The sequence below is a fragment of the Oryctolagus cuniculus genome, chromosome 13 (genome assembly GCF_051225735.1).
Source record: "Oryctolagus cuniculus isolate XC-2025 breed Fujian yellow rabbit chromosome 13, ASM5122573v1, whole genome shotgun sequence".
Classification (NCBI taxonomy): domain Eukaryota; kingdom Metazoa; phylum Chordata; class Mammalia; order Lagomorpha; family Leporidae; genus Oryctolagus; species Oryctolagus cuniculus.
Window position 1 is genome coordinate 99,807,928 of NC_142879.1, and position 15,950 is coordinate 99,823,877.

Below are 15,950 nucleotides of genomic sequence, written 5' to 3' on the forward strand. Positions count from 1 at the left end.
AACCAAGAGACATATTTAAAGACTGGGTTTAGGAGAGACTCCTGGAGCTAATCTGAGAGTGAAGTGCATGTACTTATGTAAGTCCCTTAAAGATTAGAGAGCATATGTCTTGGTAATAAAACTTTCTTCCTTTACACAATAACACACTAAACATTTGTGACTTCCTGCTAGGAATTACAAATTGTTTTAAGCCCATAGGACTTAATCAGCGGTTACTTAGTTAACTAGTAGCTCATTAGACTGGAACCAGTGCCAGTGTGTTTTCCACTAAGTCAGTCAGTTTTGAAGGGACATTATTTTAGAAGCATCACTCTAGTCCTCAAATGTAGCTGACTCAGGATCTCAAGCGCTGCATAGGCTCAGTTGACTCAGTGATACCAATTCCAGCCCTAGAAATTGGGGCTTTTGAGACAGGTCAAGAGAAGCATCTCTGTCTTTGAAAGATGGCTTTTATTTTGAATGTCAGTTGATATAAAATTAAAAGGTGGTGTTATCACTAGGTAAATAGAGAATGGTATAGAGATGTGTCCATGTCTCTGAAAGGACAGTTTATAATTAAAAAAGGAAGAAAGTGGAGGGGGAGGAACTAAGCTGAGGTAAAGATGGGAGAACCTGGGGTAGCAATTAAGTTTCTTGGCAACATCAGAATCTAAAATATGTTGAAGTAAAAGTAGGTGAAAAATGTGGCATGTCCAGAAAGCCCTCCACCCACTGCTTGCTGAATCAATAAACCTAGAATGTTATTTAACTTGCTAATTTCTGCACACCTGAGAGCTTGTGAGCTTTGAGGAAAAGCTAAATGAGTTAATATTTGGCATCAGTCAGTCTCTCAGCTTCTGGAAAGATCTTGGAAACTAAGAATCATCTCCCACAATTCTCCCAGTACCTATGTCTGATGCAGAGTTGTACTACAGGCTGGGGAAGGAGGGGAGGCAAGAACAGAGGCAGGTGATTTCTAGAATGTTCTCTGGGCCCCTTGTGCTCCATGGCCTTCCCTCTCCTGGCTACCTGTCTGTAGCATCCTCTTGTCCCCCTCTGCTGGGGCTCCCTCTCACCTCCTCTGACATCCTCTTTCCTTTCTGTGACACTCAGCATCTCAGTGCTCTTCTGCTTTGACTGAGAGTCCAAGGTCTAAGCAGGAGACAGAAATCACACCTGTGATTTTAACAGAGAACTTAATGAAAGAATTGCTGGAGTAGAGGTTTGGTGCAGCAGTTTAAACCTTTGCTCAAGACACCTGCATTTTACTCCAGAGTGCCTGGGTTCCAGTCCCAGCACCACTTCTGATTCCAGCTCCCTGCTAATTGCACTCCAGAAGGCAGCAGGTGATGGCTCAAGTACCTGGGTTCCTGATACCCACTCTGGAGATCTGGATTGAGTTCTGGCTCCTGGCTTTGACCTGGCTCATCATTTGGGGAGGGGACAAATGGATTGGGCAATCAGTCTGTCTCTGTCTTGCCTTCAAATATTAATTCACTGATTAAAAAATGTAAGCCTTTCCAACAAGAGCAAAGTTATTAGCTAGTAAGCAGGAGTGGCATAGCATACAGGAAGATGTCCCAGAGTAGGGGCCAGCACTGTGATATAACTGGTAAAACTGTTGTCTGCAGTGTGGGCATGCCGTATGGGCTTCAGTTTGAGTCCTGGATGCTCTACATCTGGTGCAGCTCTACGTTATGACCCAGGAAAACAGTAGCAGGTGGCCCAAGTCCTTGGAATCATGCACTCATCTTGGAGACCTGGAAGAAGTGCCAGGCTCTTGGTTTCAAATAAGCTCAGGTCTGACCATTGTAGCCATTTGAGGAGTGAACCAATGGATGGAAGACTCTCTGTGTCTCTTCCTCTGCCTCTCTGTAAATATGCCTTTCAAATACATGAATAAATCCTTTTTTAAAAAAATTAACCCAGAGTAGCCAATGCAGGGAACAGCATTGCTGGGAAGATTCTAGAAGGAACCAGTGCCTTCTTCCTCTTCCAGCCCTGCAGTTTCCCCAACTCCACCCCTTCTATGTGGAGCCTCACACTGAGCAGATGGCCAAGGAGCTGGTGATGTTTGCAAGGGTAGCCCCAGCTTTACAGAGCAGAGTACAGAAGGCATGGAGCAATGAGGTGGCAGCTGGGTAACTGGGCCCCTCTCACCACCAGCAGGTGCTCCTGTGACCAGGGCCAGTGACCAGCCAGCAGCTATGGTACTAAATCTCAGCCCCACAAAATTCCTCGTGACACCACCAGAGAGAAAGAAGCTTTCACAATCTGAGTTGCTATTGAAAATATAAAGTCTCTTCTGTCCTGCCCACCATTCTGCCATGACTACCAGATCTGGCTTCCCTCAACATGGCTTTCTCCTCCTAGTGTTAGAATACCTAAGACTGTGTCCTAGAGATGATTGCCCCACCCTTTCTGCTCTGCCCCCACCTCCATAACAGACTTCCTGATGGGAGGGCCTTCTACCCTCTACCTGTTGTTCCTTCCTCCCCACCAGCCTTGCATCTTGTCTTTGTATTTTGTAATTCACATGTGCTTGGGTCAAGGGCATGTTTCAAATTGGATCGACAATAGGAGTCTTCACCTCAGAAAAGCACACACAGATGCTGCTTTGGTACACAGTCCCTGTGATTCCTTCACACCCTCCACATCCTGGCTGTGGACCCTCCAGGGGCCAGCAGTCTGGAGGGCATGGTCACTCTTGATCCAGACATCAAGATCCAAAAGTTCCCTGTCTTAATACAGCTGGCCCTGGATCACCAGCTACTGTGGAGGTTGGCTCATTCTTTGACAATGCTTTGTGTTCCTTAGATTGTTTCTTTATTATGCCAGAAATTGGTGGCTTTCACTTGTTTAAAAATTGTTTCTTTGAGAGGCACAGAGAGAGAGAGAGGAAACACACACACACAGATAGACTTGAGAGATCTCCCTTGCACTGCTTACTCTCCAAATGCCCACAATTGCTGGGGTGGGACAGGGGCCAGAGCCAGAAACTGGCAATGCAATCTAGGTCGGCCATGTGGCTGACATGCACCCAACCACTTGAGTGACTACTGCATCTTACCAGGGTACACATTAGCAAGAAGCTAGAATAGGTGGCAGAGTCAGGACTTGAACCCAGGACCACTAATATTGGGGGTAGGTATTTTAACCTGCTAGGAAGAACACCCAGCCTGGGTGGCTTTCACTGATGTATACATTCATGCATTCATGTCCCAGTTTTCCGACTCTCATAAAAACTGTGTGGAGGAATTATGCCTCCCCCTCCTTTCTTTTCTGCACATCACACAGTATTTGCACTTAAAACTTTATGTATGTATGTATGTATGTATGTATGTATTTGAAGAGCAAAGTTACAGAGAGAGTGAGAGAGAGACTAAGAGAAAGAGAGAGGGGGACTTAGAGGGAAAAGAGAGAGAGAGACCGTCCATCTACTGGTTCACTCCTTAAATGGCCTCAGTGGCCCAAGATGGACTGATCTGAAGCCAGGAGCTTCTTCCTGGTCTCCCACATGGATGAAGGGGCCCAAGAATTTGGGCCATCTTCAGCTGCTTTCCCAGGTGCATTAGCAGAGAGCTGGATCAGAAGTGGGGCAGCTGGAACTCAAATTGGCATCCATATGGGATGCTGGCACTGTAGGCAGTGTTTTACCTGCTAAGCCACAGTACCAACCCCCTAGTAATAAGAAGCAACAAATGCATTGGGGCAGAGTATGGAGGGAGCTAACTGCTCTAGCCTAAGGAGAAGATAGTTTAAAAAATGTGGAGATAGTGTAGTCTCAGGGAAGAGTTAGGGGGGAAAATGGCAGAGGAAACTCTACCACAATTAGAGGGACATGGTAGACATATCTGAAGGGTGTGGTCACCCATGACTCAGGACTCCAAGAGCCGAGAGCCTACACACCAGAGCTGGAAAGTGAGGTGAGATGGGACTGTTGTAGCCTTGGCCACTGGTGAAAAAGCAGCAAGGAGAGCTTAGAGGGAATGAGGCTTGAAGCCCCATGGGAGAAAGTGTACCAGCCAAACTAGAGGAGAGAAAAAAAAAATAAAAAATAACGGTATGGACACAGTTCTCTCTCTCCAATCACCTTACAAAGGCATACAAACCAATAGAGCAGGTGCCATTTTGGAAATACATACCAGCTGCGCCAGCTAGTGTCTGCTCCCGGCAATCAGCCAAGTGGAGACTCCTGACTCTAGTAGGGAGAAATAACAGGCAGCTAGGAGCCTGTGACTGTGTGAAGCTTCTGAACTGGGACTGTGAAAAAAAACAGGGTGTGTGGGAGGACTCACAGTGTGGGTGGTACTTTGAGCAGTCTCAGTGGGAGATGCCACAAGCTCTGGTGGTCCTGGATACCCTGTGAGAGACAGTGCTGGGGAATCAGAGCTTACACTGAGAACTGCACAGATGCTTTGTGTGGTCCTTGGGACAGAGCAGACAAATATTATACCAACTAGGGCTAGTGCTCAGGCACTGGTCTCCATCGAGAAGAGCTCAGTTGACCAGAATATACATCCCTTCTAATTCAAAAAGGAGAGATAAAAGATTTATGACACCAAGCCTGGGCGTGTCACTTTAGGCATGCCCTTAACCCTGGAGAATTGAACAGAGCTCTCTGGCCACATATTCTACGAGCCTCTAGAGATTCACTGAAAAAGCAGACAGTCCACTTATCTCCAGAGTCATAATACAACAATAAAAGCCGCCACAGTGGATAAAACAAAAGAAGAAACCAACGAATGTTTCCACAAATTCAGAACAACAAATGCAACAATCCAAGAAACAAGAATAAGAAAGACAGCAATACATTCACAAAGAACAGAACAATTCAATCCTACATATGAAGACAATTAGAAGAAATACAAGAAATGGAACTCAAAAAATTGATCATAAGATTACATAGAAATAATCAAAGATTACATAGAAATAATCAAAATCAAACAAACTACTTAAATCCCTTTAGGACATGGAAGAAAATCTCTCTAATAGGTTTCATTTAGGGATTCTTTCTGAGGGAAATCTCATATGAGATTAAGCCAATGTTGCAAATTTAAAACTCGAATTCAACAGTAGACAGACAAAAGTATTTGAATTTATATGGCTAATTCCTTATATTTTAAAAAATATTTTATTTATTTATTAGAGAGGTAGATTTACAGACAGTGAAAAGTAGAATCAGAAAGGTCTTCCATCCACTGGTTCACTCCCCAATTGGCTGTAATGGCCGGAGCTGTGCTGATTCAAAGTCTGGAGCCAGGAGCTTCTTCCAGGTCTCCCACTCAGGTACAGGGGCCCAAGGACTTGGGCCATCTCCTACTGCTTTCCCAGGCCATAGCAGAGAGCTTGATCAGAAAAGGAGCAGCCAGGACTAGAACCAGTGCACATATGGGATGCCAGCACTACAGGTGGAGGATTAACCCACTGTGTCACAGTGCCAGCTCGTAATTCATTATATTTTAAAAAGTTTTAATTATTTGACAGGCAGAGTGACAAAGTGAATATAAGAAAGAGATCTTCCTGCTGTTGGTTCATTCCCCATATTGCCACAACCACTGGGACTGGGTTAGGCTGAAGCCAGGAGTCAGGAACTCTACTCAGGTTTCCCACATGGGTGACAAGAACTTAAACACTGGATCCAACAATCCCTGCTTCTCAGCTGAATTAGGAGGGAGTTAGACAGGAAGCAGCATAGTCAGGTCGATCTGTCCATTCCATATGGGACATGGGAGTACCATGCAGCAGCTTAATCCATTATGACACATCACCTGCCTCTAATTCATGATATTTTGTCAAACTGTATCTGCCTGCATGAATACAGCTCTGTTTCCTAAAACAGTATTATATCATCTTCAAGTGAAATTAAAATATCCTATGAATATATGTGTATGCTATGCCATGGTTACCCCAATGTGGACCACAAATCAGCATACCAATATCACAGTGATGTTACTATAAATCCAAACTCTTGATCTCTGCCTGGGCTGAAGCTCCATGCACATTAAAGTTGGAGAAGCACAGTCATGTGTAGCTACTGTAATTTTGAATAATACTTTTACTTGGATGTGTGATATAAATTTCAAGCTTAAGTTTATTTTTGAATTGTTACTATTGCTATTATTCCTTTGTTTCATGGCTCTATGGTGATTCAGGAGTATTTCTCCACAATTGTTCTCTGATTTGCCCCTGTTATGTCATGGCCTCAAGAAGCCTGTTTCTGAGAAAAGCTAGAAGATAGAGAATTAAATGATTACTATCCATGTAATTTAAATAAACAGTAAATTATTTGATTTTATTTTAATTGTTTTATAAAAATTCCTTATCCCACTATTCCAGCAAAACTCCAAAACAATGATTTTGAAGGTAAGTAAATTTTATTCTATTGTATAGAGAATTTGAAACATGGAAAATGTTTTTGAAAAAGGTTTACTAAATCTGAAATATAAAGCAAAAGAATTTGTGAATTAATACTGGGCTCCAATACAAAGAGGCTGCACATGTAGTTAGTTGTGTTCTTTAAAAACCCTTATTAAGATTTTAAATTGCTGTCAAGGGCAACTTATCATAGGAAGATGAAACTATGATTCATTTACCAAGTGTGACTGTGACAACAAAGATTAATTTAATCTAGGTTTTTACACATGAGTATTCAAATGGAATCTGAAGCAAGAGAAGTAGTTGATTTTTGTCCATTTTTTTATGGGGATACTTTTCACCTTCTTCATTTCAGTAGTCACAATGAGCTGGTGGAATAAACAGTGATATCAATAACTTCAAATATGGGTCATGATTCAAAGTTATTCTAAGATGTTTTTGGTTCTTTAGACATAGGCTGGAATGTGCTGGAATGACACATGATCATGGAAGCAGAGGGTATGACATTTATTGGGGAAATAAAAGTTAGCTCAGCAGAAATGGACATTTCTAGCTATTGTGTGAATGTCAAGCATAGTTGCAAATCACTTTTCCTGTGGGTCCTTGTATCTTGGTCTTGGGCCTCAGCCCAGTATCAAATTAGTGGCTTACCTTTTATTCCCAAAATTAATATTCATGTCAGTCAGTAGCATGGTGGCAAAATTCAAAGCAAGCTAGATGTTTCCAGAGCTGCAATAAACTAGCAGGCATTCAGGAAATGAGGTTAGAGCTGGGAAGATGCACGGTGCTGTGCAAGTGTCAGCCATCCCATTAACGTCAGGATCCCTGAGTACCATGACAGGTGGGCTCTTGCAGATCTCATCAGTAACACTAATCTCAATTTTGAGCCTATTATCAAGATTATGCACCATGGTTGATATTTATTGGTGACACATCCATAGATACTCTGGATAACAAAATGCCCTACCCCTGTCCATCAGTGGTAGTTCTTTTATTTTTCTTTTTTGTCATATACCTATATATGATAAAATATCCCAACAGGCTTTAAATACTCCTACACATGACATAATAAATTGTTCATGGAGATCATGATAAAGTAATATAAATACCTTTATTCTGGCATGAAGGCAAATATTGTTGACTCCTACATTTTTCAATGATCTGAAAACATCTTTCCCATAAAGTTGAGGTGTCAAGATCCTGAAGGGCAAACTTTAGAAATTGAACAATGAGTCAACAGCATCACCAAGTAGAATATGGGGGGAAAATAACTCACTACAATATGTTGGAAAGAGCAATTACTGGTAGAATCTTATGTTATCATAAATAAAAATTACATAAAGTATAAATCACATTCTTACATAATTTGAATGAAGGAACTACCAATGTAATATTATTTTCCTCAATAGTTCTCCTATATATATATTTCCTATGTATAATAGATGATATTATCTTATATTGCACTCAAAAATATTTAATAGTATATGTTTTACATAGAAAAAATGAGATGTCCTTCTTGAAAAGTTCCTTACTTTCATGTTAAAGAAACCGTAACTTTATAGAGAACATTTTGTAAAGCAATTTCAGCAAGATCATATGTGTTTTTAGATGACATGATTTATGTGGACAAACCTAAACACTCCACCAAAAAGCTGTTAGAATTGATAAACCAATTCAGTAAAGTTGCTAGTTAAAATATAAATATACAAAATCAAGTGCTTTTTCTAGGTTAATGATGAACTCACAGAAAAAGAAATCAAGAAAGAAATTTTATTCACTGTCAAAAAAGAAAAAAGAAATTTCATTCACAATAGGCACCAAAAAATCAACTGTTTAGGAATAAATTGAACCAAAGAAGTGAAAGGCTTATACAATGAAAAGTCTCAAACATTGAAGAAGAGGTCATTAAGGGCTGCAAACAAATGGAAAGATACCACTAGCTCATGGATTGAAAGATTCAAAATCATTAAAATGTCTATTCTATATAAGCAATCTACAGATTCAGTGCAATCCCTATCAAACTACCAATGACATTCTTTACAAAACTAGAAAAAGCAATCCTAAAATTTGTATGGAATCACAAAAGACCCAGAATACCCAAAGCAATCCTGAATGAGAAAAGTCAAGGTGGAGGCATCTACCTGACTTCAAAGCATACTACAAAGCTATAGTGATCAAAGCAGCATAGTACTGGCATAAAAACCAATACATCTCTGCGAGTGAGATCCCAGTGGAAAGAACAGGTCATCAAAGAAGGAGGTACCTTTCTCTGAAGGGAGGAGAGAACTGCCACTTTGACTATGACCTTGTCTAAATATGATCAGAGTCGGTGAACTCAAAAGGCTTCCATAGCCTTGGCAACTCATGACTAGAGCCTAGGGCGATTACTGATGCCATAAACAAGAGTGTCAATTTGTTAAGTCAACAACAGGAGTCACTGTGCATTTACTCTGCATGTAGGATCTCTGTCCTTAATGTGCTGTACATTGTGATTTAATGCTATAACTAGTACTCAAACAGTACTTTATACTTTGTGTTTCTGTGTGGGTGCAAACTGATGAGATCTTTACTTAATTTATACTAAATTGATCTTCTGAATATAAAGAGAATTGAAAATGAATCTTGATGTGAATGGAAGGGGAGAGGGAGCAGGAAAGGGGAGGGTTGTAGGTGGAAGGAAGTTATGGGGGGAAAGCCATTGTAATCCATAAGCTGTACTTTGGAAATTTATATTCATTAGATAAAAGTTAAAAAAAAAACAATACATAGAATGATGGAACTGAACAGAGAGCCCAGAAATTAATCCATATACATACAAGCCAACTGATTTTTGACAAAAGTGCTCAGACCAAACAGTGGAAGTAAGGATAGTCTCTTGAACAAATGGTGCAGGGAAACTGGATTTATATGCATACAAGAATGAAATTAGATCCATACCTATCACCATATTCAAAAATAAATTCAAGGTGGATAAAAGACTTAAATTTTAGACCTGAGACTATGAAGTTGCTGGAAGAACACATAGCAAAATCACTCCAAGACATTGCTGTAGGGGATGGCTTATTGGATAAGATCCCCAAGCACAGCCGACAAAAGAAGAACTAAATAAATGGGACTATATCAGACTCAGCAGCTTTTTCAAAGCATAGAGAATAATCAATAGAGTGAAGAGACATCCAAATGAATGGGGAAATATTTGCAAATCTCTTTTCTGACAAAGGATTAATATTCCAGATATATCAGTAACTTTAAAAACTCAACAATAATAAATAATCCAGTTGAGAAATGGGCAAAGGACTTTAATAGGCAGTTCTCAAAAGAAGAAATACAAATGGCCAAAAATATGTGAAAACAGGCTCAGCATCCCAAGCCATCAGGGAAATGCAAATCAAAACCACAATGAGCTATCACCTCACCCCTGTCAGAATGGCTAAAATCCAAAACAGAGTGCACCAAGTGCTGGTGAGGATGTAGAGAAAGGGGAACACTTATACACTATTTTTGGAAATATAAATTACTGAAGCCACTGTGGAAAATAGTGTGGAGATATCTGAAAAAAAAAAAACAAACAAACAAACTAGAACTAGATTCGCCATATGATCCAACAATCCCACATTGGGTATATCTCAAAGACTTGAATACTATTAAGAGATACCTTCATAATTATGTTCATAGAAGCTCTTCACAAAAGCCAACATTGGGAATTAATGAAGCTGTCCACCATCAGAAAAATGGATAAAGAAAATGTGGTAGATATACACAATGGGGTATTATTCAGGTATAAAGAAGAGAAGGAAATTCTACCATCTGAAGCCAAATGGATGCCACTGGAGGACATCAGGATGACTGAAATAAACCAGACCTAGAAAAACAAATACTGCATGCTCTCCTTTATTGGTAGGGGCTAAAATTAAAAATAAAATAGAAGAAAAAAAGAAATGTCTGTGTGTATTAGCATTATTGAAAATACTGTTTTGTGAAATTTTGTTATATATCTTTGTAAATCCAGTGGTTAAATGTGTTATATTACTCTAGTTTCAATGATCTGTGACTACTTCAAAATTTATTGTACATTATTTTTATACCCATTGTCTATTTTTCCCACTAAACTAGGGTCTTTTGCTTTTTACTTGTTAAACTTCTTATTCTTGGAAGTGTTAAGCCTTCGTACCATAATATAAATTTGAAATGTTATCTCAAAAACTAAAACAAAGGGGGGGAGGAAAAAGTTTGGGAGGGAGAGATGGGGAGAATGTAAAGGTGGTGGGGAAAGTTATTAGGTCCTTAGGATTACATATACAAAGTAAAATGAGTCTGTTAAAAACTAATTAAAAGTTAAAATTAAAAAAAAAACACTTAAAGTTTTTAGAAATTTTAATGCAATCAATAAACCCCAGGATTGGGGGGAAAATCAATACATGGATGGTGGGCATTGTGGTGTGACTGGATGACATCAGAGTATGTAGGGATCAGCTTTCATCCATTATTCAAATCCAGCTTCTTACTGGTGTGCCTGCATGGCAGCAGATTGTGGCAATGATGCCTGGGTTTATGCTACACTTGTTAGAGACCCAGATGGAGTTCCAGGCTCCTGATTCAGCCTGGTCCAGTCCTGGCAGTTGCCAACATTCAGGGAGTGAACCACTGGATGGAAGATTTCTTGCTCTCCCTGTTGTGCTATCATTCACATATATGGATGGATGGATGGATGGATGGATGGATGGATGGATAACTGAATGTTAAAGTAATGGGTACTTGTGGAAGTGGCCTCCATTTACAAAAATTCTCCTCCAGGCTTTCTTTCATTCTTTACTGCTTTACACCAGATATGACAGCTGAGGACAACTGCCTTTGAGAACCAGGTAAGATACACAATCTCACAGTGTAAAACCAAATAGCCAGAGTATAGGGAGGGGTCTTCCCTTCAAAGAGCAATTAGTCAAAGGGCCTCAAGTGTTGAACACTGTTTTCATCCTTACTGGTAGGAGGTTGCTGTGGTTCAGCTCATACCCACAAGTGAAAACTTTCAAATATTAGATGACCTTTTACAAGATACTTTCATGGCAGGGACACTAACCCACTGTTGGTGGGAATGCAAATTGGTTAAGCCACTATGGAAGTCAGTCTGGAGATTCCTCAGAAACCTGAATATAACTCTGCCATTCAACCCAGCCATCCCACTCCTTGGAATTTACCCAAGGGAAATTAAATTGGCAAACAAAAAAGCTGTCTGCACCCTAATGTTTATTGCAGCTCAATTCACAATAGCTAAGAGCTGGAACCAACCCAAATGCCCATCAACAGTAGACTGCATAAAGAAATTATGGGATATGTACTCTTTAGAATACTATACAGCAGTCAAAAACAACGAAACCCGGTCATTTGCAACAAGATGGAGGAATTTGGAAAACATCATGCTGAGTGAATTAAGCCGATCCCAAAGGGACAAATATCATATGTTCTCCCTGATCAGCGACAACTAAATGAGCACCAAAGGGGAAACTTGTTGAAGTGAAATGGACACTATGAGAAACAGTGACTTGTTCAGTTCTTGTCCTGATGGTTGATGTACAGTGTAATACTTTATCCATTTTAGTATTTTTTTTGTTCTAGTACTATTGGTTGAACTCTGTAATTAACACACAATTATTCTTAGGTGTCTAAATTTAACTGAAAAGTGATCCCTGTTAGGAATTTGGAAAACATTATGCTGAGTGAAATAAGCCAATCCCAAAGGGACAAATACCACATGCTCTCCCTTATAGGTGACAACTAACTGAGCACCAAGAAGGAAACCTGTTAAAGTGAAATGAACACTATGAGAAACGGTGACTTGATCAGCCCTCACCCTGACTGTTGATGAGCAGCTTAATACGTTATCCCTCTTAGTATTTTTTTTGTTTGTTCTACTTAATACTTATGGTTGAATACTGTAATCAATACACAATTATTCTTAAGTGCTGAAACTTAACTGAAAAGTGATTGCTGTTAAATATAAGAGTGGGAATAAGAGAGGGAAGAGATGTGCAATTCGGGACATGCTCAAGCTGACTTACCTCAAACGGTAGAGTTAGAAACATACCAGGGGATTCCAATTCAATCCCATCAAGGTGGCATGTACCAATGCCATCTCAATAGTCCCAGTGAACAATTTCTGTTCACAATTGATCATAATGATAGGACTAAGAACCAAAGGGATCACATAAACAAGAATAGTGTCTGCAAGTACTAGCTGATAGAATTAAAAAGGGAGAGAATGATCCAACATGGGAAGTGAGATACACAGCAGACCCATAGAATGGCAGATGTCCTAAACAACACTCTGGCCTCAGAATCAGCCCTTAAGGCATGCGGATGCAGCTGAAAAGCCCATGAGAGTATTTCAGGCATGGAAAGCCAAGACACTCTGGGGGGAAAAAAAAACACCTAAATGAATGATCTCTGCGAGTGAGATCCCAGTGGAAAGAACGGGTCATCAAAGAAGGAGGTACCTTTCTCTGAAGGGAGGAGAGAACTTCCACTTTGACCATGGCCTTGTCCAAATAAGATCAGAGTCGGTGAACTCAAGGGGCTTCCATAGCCTTGGCAGCTCATGACAAGAGCCTAGGGTGATTACTGATGCCATAAACAAGAGTGTCAATTTGTTAAGTCAACAACAGGAATCATTGTGCACTTACTCCTCGTGTAGGATCTCTGTCCTTAATGTGCTGTACATTGAGATTTAATGCTATAACTAGTACTCAAACAGTATTTTTCACTTTATGTTTCTGTGTGGGAGCAAACTGTTGAAATCTTTACTTAATGTATGCTAAACTGATCTTCTGTATATAAAGAGAATCGAGTATGAATCTTGATGTGAATGGAAGGGGAGAGGGAGCAGGAAAGGGGAGTGTTGCGGGTGGGAGCAAGTTAAGGGGGGGAAGCCATTGTAATCCATAAGCTGTACTTTGGAAATTTATATTCATTAAATAAAAGTTAAAAGAAAAAGAAAAAAAAGTTGAACTAAACTTGCTATAAGTAAGGCAGTAATTCAGGATGTGTTCTTATGGAAGAAAATGATCAAAAGCATTTGCCTTGGATTACTTTTTTAATGTTCATTTCTTTTCAGCTACTTGAAAGGCAGAGTGACAGTGAGACAAAGAGAGATGCTTCATCTGACAGCTAACTCTCCATATGCCCAGAACAGCTAAGGCTGGATTAGGCTGAATCCAGGAAGCTGAAAACTCATTTGAACCTCTTTCATGGGTGACAGGGGCCCAAGCACTTGAACCATCATCTGCTACTTCCCACGATGCACTGGCAGGAAGCTAGATTGGAAGTGGAGGATCCAGACACAAAGTAGTACTCAGATATGGGCCAAGGACATCTCCAGGATGACCCAAGTCATTACACCACAACACTCTCACCCCTGGACTCTAAATAATGAACACCCATCTGTGATGAAATGTTTGCTAATCATTCACTATGATTAGAAGTGTAAAATGTGATGGTGCACAAAACTTAAAAGTGTCTTGGACCACAAATGAAAATCAAGTTAAAGATATGTTAGCAGATCTCAAAGTATATCTTTAGTTACCAGGTAAAAATATTCAATTATCAAAACCTAACTTAAAGCAGTTTTGAAATATTTGTAAATATGTCAGTTTGGTTGCATTTGTTAAGTTTATTAAATAGTTGCAAAATATTGAGGATGGCACTGTGGCATAGTGGACTAAGCCTCTGCCTGCAGTGTTGGAATGCCATACAGGTGCTGGTTCTTGTCCCCATTGCCCCTCTTCTGAGCCAGCTCGCTGCTATTGCCTGTGAAAGCAGTGGAAGATGGTCAAGGTGCTTGGACCCCTGCACCTGCATGGGAGACCTGGAGAAAGCCACTGGTTTCTGACTTCAGATTGGCTAGGCTCCAGCTTTTGCACCCATTTGGGGAGTGGATCGCAAATGGAAGATCTCTCTGTCTCTCCCTCTGTCTGTATCTCTGCTTCTCAAATAAATATATATTTAAAAATTAGCTGCAACATGCGTTTCATGTCTACATTAATGAGGATAATTACAACCATTACTAGCATACATATGTCAATCAAACTAAGTACTTCAACAAACTAAAAATAAGAAGTATATGAACAACCTGAAACCCAAGGGGAAAGAGGCAATATATCTAACCGTGTCCAAAGACTCTGCAGTGTTGTGATGTGAAGCCTGAGTTGCTGAAGTAGGAGTCTCCAAGTTTTGTTGTGGAGTAAGATCTCTGCTGAGCCAGAAACTATTAGCACGATTTCCAACGCTATGTGACGCTACCGAAGTTTGCGTAGAAACAGTTTGCGTAGAAACAGACTTGGTTAATGTTCCAGTCTGTTGTTTCTCCAGGAGAAAATTTTTAGTTCTGACCTCTGCTAACATTTCATTAGCTCTGTGAAGATTGAAAGGACCAATGTTTAGTATTTCATTTTCCCCTTAATAATTCTTACATGAATTTCATTTTTAAAAGTAAGAGTCAATGAGCATGCACAATAAACAGTGTTTTAATACTGAAAATGTGTCAGAGCACAGTCTCTGTATAATTAAGGTCTTTTCATTTTTAAAGTTGAAAATTTCACAACGTGACTCAAACCCAGTACAAGGGAGAAGGATGCCTGTCAATGCTGTATGACTGATCCGGTGACATCTGCTTCCTCCCAAAAGGCTCTGTTCTCAAAATCCTTGCGCATGCCATTAGAAATATTTTATTTAACAATTCTGATATAATGGATGTTGATTTCTTCGATGCTAGTAAACATTTTCCTAATATATAAATATTTCAAAACATCATGTTTTGCCACTTAAATATATGAAACAGTAACTTTTTTAAAAGGATAGAAAACTAAGTTAGAGATTTAGAATACCACCAAAGACATTTTCAGGTGCTTACTTTCAACAGCCCTGCTTTTTTCACCCACTTTTTGGGAGAAATTAAGCAAGTGCTTGATTTTTGGCATTGAGAGATAATTCAGAACAACAATGACTGTGGGGAATGAGATAGCCAAGTAAGTATTCAGCAACAACTAAAGCAGCTAGGAAGACATCAAAGGTGGGACTTGCTCTTTCTTTCTTCCAGACACTACACTTTCCTTCCTCTCTTTCTTAATCTTTCTCAAGGCGTCCTTTGATCACAATAAAGGAAAGGTAACTAGACAAGTGCCATATTGTACCAACAGGTGGAGGAGGGGGAGGAAGAAATGTTAGACACTTAAGTTGTAATCTTGAACTTAAGTTAACAGAGTTGTTAACATTTACATAAATTGTTCTGCACTAAAAATTCACTGGTAATTTCATTTACTAACATTATTTTCCAAAATCACTTTGTCTAGGTAGATTATATCCTTACTAATCTCAGGAATCTGTTTCACTAAGAATTATGCTTTAGTGGCAAATTAGCAAATGTAAGCTATTGTCTGCGAGTCTATGTTTTGACTTACTCATTCACTTGCTTTGAAAAAGCTTCTACACCCTGAATGATCTCATCTTGTGTGCTTATCAAAGCTTCATATCCCTCTAGAAGGAGCTGCTTATATTCCTCCAATTCTTTAGAAATGGCTTCCTGAGGAGCTTTCATTTTGGAG